At 38.3% G+C, this 6,105-nt stretch overlaps 1 long non-coding RNA gene across 4 annotated transcripts; it reads left to right on the forward strand.

The window, feature by feature from the left end:
* The first annotated feature begins 376 nt into the window (after positions 1-376).
* Positions 377-4,907, forward strand: LOC107308722. Of its 4 annotated transcripts, none has more exons than XR_001552880.2 (4): positions 377-661; positions 2,453-2,636; positions 3,038-3,474; positions 4,536-4,907. It is a non-coding gene; the product is annotated as an uncharacterized LOC107308722 (long non-coding RNA). The 4 variants fall into 4 exon arrangements; XR_004306419.1 differs by having other exon boundaries at positions 3,337-3,474; XR_004306418.1 differs by lacking the exon at positions 2,453-2,636.
* The last annotated feature ends 1,198 nt before the right edge of the window (positions 4,908-6,105 follow it).

Below are 6,105 nucleotides of genomic sequence, written 5' to 3' on the forward strand. Positions count from 1 at the left end.
ATTATTAGCAAATTTAATCTTGGTTATGTTGTGTTACACAGAACCAAAATCCACTCAGTGTTCACTGTTTTTCAGGAAGATAATAACATTGAATTTAGATCATTTTTATTTAGCTTAACTCTACTAGGAATATGTGCACATCTATTGCATAAGTTTATGTTTCAGCACATTCCTGTCTGTCACGTGAAAACTTTTGTAAAATAGGTATGAAAAATGTGAGTAACAGAAACTTGTTGACCTTTGAAGAGTAAACAGTGCTTAGTATGATTTCGTTTTGCTTGGAGTAGGGCCAGAACAATGAAAAATTGACCTGGAGTGAGAAAGTCAGGCTCAGGGTGTGGAAATTGCTGCAGGGTTTACTCTGCAATGAGTAAAGACAGAAGTAAATGGGCACTCCTGGGCATGCTGTCTAAGCTAATAGCACTGCAGGCTGCAGCAAGCAGAAACATGCTCCATTTCTGCCACTGCCAAATAACTGAAATCATTTGGACTTGGCTCTCATGTTGTATCACAACCGATTGCATGGTGCCGATTATCTTTTCTCTTTCTACCCTCAAAGGCACCTGCCAAAAATAATCACTATTTTTGACAGGACGACTTCACTGAAGACTACATCTTCCATGTGTATTTTTGTTTTGTTTTAATGAAATCTTCCCCGTTGGTGAGTACTTGAGTGGTTTCTTCAACATTATATGTTCAGATAATATGTCCTGTGAGGCTCTTGTCCACCCGCCTTGCCCTTGAATTTTTGTTATCCTTTCTTAAGCAGGCCATCACCCTTTTATGCTCTTTTTTTAATAGAATCTGAATGGCCTTGTGTCTTACATTGCTTCCCAACTCTACATGACTGTTATTAACCTGGAGATCAGTAGAAAAGGCAAAGTGTCTCTGACTTACAGCATACATTTGATATTGAAAAATGAAATGATGCACGATAGAATGATTTCTGGCTTCATTTAACATCAATACAAGTAACAATCACTGTTTGTTTTGTAATGAAATAATTTCAGATTCGAAAGAACTGTGCTGGACTTGATGGGTCAGTTCCAATTAGGGATATTCTATGATTCAATGTTTCCTTCAGTGTTTTGCTTTATTTAAATTACAATTCAAACTATAATACATTAAACACCACCTTACCAAGGGATATCCTGCAGTCATAAGGACATCAACCTTGCCAAAGGAAACTATAGGGAAGAGCTGACAAAGAAAAAAAACACAGATGCAGCCCAATATTTTTTAGTAAGATTTACTGAAATTTATAATTCTAATTAAAACTCTACCAGTAAAAAATTAACCTAAACAAATATCCAAAGCACTTAACCCTTCCAAGTACTGATATTTCATCTCCTCAATGTTGCCTGTATGTATTTGTAGGGAAAGAGAGCTGTCCTTGACTATCTTCAGTGGACTGAGCACAGGCATGAAAGGGCACTTAACTATAACAGCACTGATCCCTGATGATTGGGAGAGGTCTGAAAATTAAAACTGAGGTCAGATGTGCAATCTAAATTAGCTCTGATTTCAAGAGAGACAATTGCATCTTCACTGTCCAGCTTGAGTTGTACTATCATATTATCAAGTTAAGATATGAGCAGGGTGTCCTTAGAGTGAAAGTCTTGCAAATTATTCCACGAAGAATAAAGCTTTTAATCACATCTTGCCTACTGTAAAGTATATCCATCATCAATGATGATGAACTTTCTGCATGGAGAATCTGATTTGGTGACTCACTGTGGAAACCTAAAAACTGAAGCACTTAAAGAGAGAATTTCATTTAAGAAGAATGTTTCATTATTTTTAGTACTTGCAGTATGGCCTTCAGTAACAAATAAAAACATATAACACTCATACTACATATCATATTACACTACTGGAAATGGTTATTTCTACTATATTTTGGCTCAAACATTATCATTTTTAATATATGCAAATATTTCAAAGTATGTTAAAAGGAAGAAGGTTATTCCTGATTTTATACAGCAATAATATTGTCGTGAAATCTTGTACATGATTAAACGTCCACTGTATTAAAGTGGACAGTGAACACATTTCTTAGTTACAGTAGAAGATGCAGTCAGTGTAATTTATAATGTATACAATGTAGGAAAATGTAAATAATATTGTCTACACAAGTGGCTGAAATATATCTGATTTTTTTATTTCCCCTATTGCCCTCCCTTAACTTGGCACACTCTTTTGTCTGCACTGAAGTCAGTGTGTGCAGAACTCTCTAGATGGTGATGACATTTCTTGCTCCATGCTCAGCCTGTACTGTCCTTTCTTCTTGTCAAGCCACTTCCAGGTTGAAGGACTACATCTTTACGTTCCCTTTTCCCTAATTAGACTGGTTTTGTATATGTAAAATATTCCTCCCCCTGCGCCCCCCCACCCTCCACACACACACACACACACACACACACTTTAATTCAGCCACTCTCTCTTCTATCAGAGCTGTTCAATGACCATCAATCTGATAGAGCTGTACTGGGACACAGGAAGAAGCACTCTGCACTTGGATGTAGGAGAGAGCAATGGCTAGTCCTTGGGCTGGAATCACCCCAACCAGGACAAACAGCTGCAACCACATCGTTAAATTAGGAATGGGATTCATCTCCAATAGCTGAACCCAAAGGGTAAGAAAGGATGAGAGGGTGCAGCAAAAAGACACCCCATGATATTCTGCTGCTTCTTGTGTTTTTCTGTCCATCTGGATTGACTAAAATAACGTACAGTTTTGCAAAGAAACAGAAAAACATGTTACAATAAAATATATAGTGATGATACGGCAGTGTAGAAGTTTCACTCTCCCTGTTTTTCCATAGAGGTGGCAGGGAGGACAGGGTGAGATGACTTCAGTGCTCACTTATATTCCATTTTCTGTAATTATGGTGTGGTTCTGACCTCAGTTTCATTGGTGTCCATGCAAGCTTTTAGCTACTTTACCTTTTCTCAAGTGACAAAGATATTTTACCTTCATTTAAATTCTCTGCTATTCCCATATCTGTATCTATAATCTATTTATTTTTGTCTTTAGGTACATCCCAGCTCCACTAGATGGCAGACAGGACCTTCAAAGGTCTGATCCCATGGAAACCAGATTGCAGTTCCCTCGACACTTATCAGTTAAAATGTTCTAATCAATCAGTGCATTTTATTATAATCTTTCCAATGAGACTCATTGCATGCAGTATAGAACCAATGGACTCCACTACCCATCCTACAGCCATGACATTACAGCTCATTTTTCCCCTTTCTACTTGCCTTAGTTCTCTGAAATGATCATAAAGGCACAAGGAGGGCTCCCTTCAGAGAAATATCATGTGTTTTCATTAGGTAACCTTGTAGAGAAAGACCATGCTGCCCCTGAAGCAAGTATCCCAACCCAGGACGTCCCTTAAATAGGTTGAGTATGGATTCTGATGTGGCTGAATCTTGAGCTCACCCCAAGTCTGCTGGCTACTTGGCTCCCAGGTAATGGCGATAGTGCAAGAGGTGATGGCCTTAAGTTTCAGGAGTGGTTCAGGTTGGATGTTAGGAAAAAATTCTTCTTGGCAAGAGTGGTCAGGCACTGGTACAGGTGGGGTCACTGACCCTAAAGGTGTTCCAGATGCATTGGGATGTGGCACTTGGGGACACAGTCAGTGAGCATGGTGGGGGTGGGCTTGGGGGTCTCAGAGGTCTTCTCCAACCTGAATGGTTCCGTGTTTCTGTGATTCTAAGAAAAGAAATGCATTACAATCTCTTTGGGGACTGCCAAGTCTCTTTGCATTCCTGATGGGAGCACCTGGGAGGAGAAGGGATTCTGTGAGGCTTTTTCCTCCAGTTTGAGCAGATGATGAAGATGCAAGCAGATGGCAAAGCTGACAAAGCAAAAGCCGAATCACTTGTATGCATCAATCAGAGCTAGTGGCTGAGAGAAAACCACTCCTGTGGTTTATCCCACCAAGCAGCAGGTGTGGAAGCATCTCATGTACTAACAGCACTATTGCTATGGTTGTAGAGCCCAACTGAAGCCGTAAAATCCACCTGAGTTGCCAGGAAGCAAAAAGAAACTGAATTAAGATGTGGTCTGTGTTTGATGCTACAGTAATACAGCTGCTCGTAGGGGTAGGAAATGACCTCAAAGCTGTACAGGGCAACTTGTGACTGGAGGATGCATTTGTTGCATCAGGTCCCAAAATCACTTTCTTTTTCTTTAGATTTATTACAATTTTTCTGTGTTTATTTTGTTCTACTTGTGCATTTATGTTATTTTTATGTGTTTTAATGCTTTTTTTGAGTGAGGAACTTGTGGGTTTGTGGTGTGCCTGAAATGTGGCCTGAAATAAGTGTTTTGTATGTTTGTGGGTGGGCTCAGCAGAAAGAATGAGAAAAGAGTAAATTTTGTGCTTAGAGGAGTGTTAATAGAATGATTTTCTGCATGTCACCACCACCAATTGCAAAGCTGTCATATCTTCTGCAGGGGATTTAAGGAAAATTGTTCCAGTTCTGACTAAAAAATAACTTTTTTCACTTTTTTTTTTCTGATACAGAAAAGGCTGCAAAACCCAAAACACTGAACACATTGACATACTGTTCTCTTTGTCACTTAAACTGGATGAAATGCTTTTGAAAAGCCAATATTTTATCAACAAATGAACTCATTTTCTACCAATTTTGCAATATTTGAAATGTTTCTGAATAGATCCCGTATCCTTGGATCAAAGTCTGCACTGGTTGCAGAAAACAACTTGACCTGCTCGAATTGTGAAGGATGCACATGTGCTCAGGTCTCTTCTTGGAAGAGGAATTCTGTTAAATCAAAGCATGTTATTTTGGTTGGTTTTGGTGTGATTTTTATCACTGTTAATGTAAAAATGGCTCTTAAGATTTTGATGTGGAAATAAAGAGATCCCTTGTCAAAATTTTTATTTATTTCTTGGTTTGTTGTAGATATGCTTGCTATGGGAATGGTGTTCTCATAGTGGGAGGATAAACCTCTTACTGTTGGAGAGCCATTAGATCTCCAGTACCAGCAGCATGAAAACACTTAATGCCTGATCAGATCATGACTTCCCTCTTTGAGCTATCCCGAGAATCTCAAAGTTTTGGTTTTCCTTATTTTTTTTTTTTTTTCCCAGTACTTAAGCTAAATGAGCACTTATTTGTTTTGTTGACTTGTGGCATTTGCTTTGCTTTGCTGTTTCTACCTGAGCATTGTATACGACACATCAATACCTGTGTTCTCCATTCTTATCCCTCAGCTTTTTATTCATGTTTTCCTTCCCAAAAGCTCAGTGATAAAAAGGAAGTAGCTTTTAATGGCTGGTCAGCTTTCAATCTCAATCTCTCTGCTTTAAAAGCTTTGGTAGAAAAATAGAATAGCTTTTAATAAAGTAGCAGCTACTGGAACACCAGTAGCTCTCTTTCTTCCCAGAGACATGCCAGAGAATATAATTTAACTTGATTAATTCATAGCCTACATATTCTATTTCCTATTTTTATATATATGTATTTTTCCTTTTTCTTTCCCCCTGCTTTCTTTCGACACTTGCATTTATCAGCTATTTGAAAACAATTCTGATGCTTTTAGCAGGAAGCAATGAACAGCAAGAGAACTGCCAGAACATTGGTACCTTGACTTCTGATGTATGATGGAAGGAAACGTTTGGTGAGTCACATAATGGCATATTGAGACAAAAGTAAGCTAAATTCCTCTATTTTTTTTTTCCTGCTATTTGCTTCACAGGTGACTGCTCAGGATTTGGTAATGTACTACATTTCTATCAGTACTACCCTTGTCTGTCTTTATAGCTGCATATTTGAGCAGTGAAATATGAAAATAGCAGAAAGCAAAATGAAATAATATGTTTCCATCAGAGCTGGCTGGAACATTGTCTTTGGTGATTTCTTGGCTGTTCTGGGAGGTCAGTGCATGTGTCAAAAAATCTTCCTCCATGAAAGCAGGGTGGTTTGTATGGACTATTGATTTTGGAAAAGGGGTTTTTACTTCATTTTGGAATGTTTGACTAGTCTTGGGAAATGAATGTGATGTATTGCCTATTGATAACAGAAATAACTGAAAGTAAACTAAAATCACCTTCTACCTACTCATCCTCTTCT

Source organism: Coturnix japonica, chromosome 2 (genome assembly GCF_001577835.2).
Source record: "Coturnix japonica isolate 7356 chromosome 2, Coturnix japonica 2.1, whole genome shotgun sequence".
Lineage (NCBI taxonomy): Eukaryota > Metazoa > Chordata > Aves > Galliformes > Phasianidae > Coturnix > Coturnix japonica.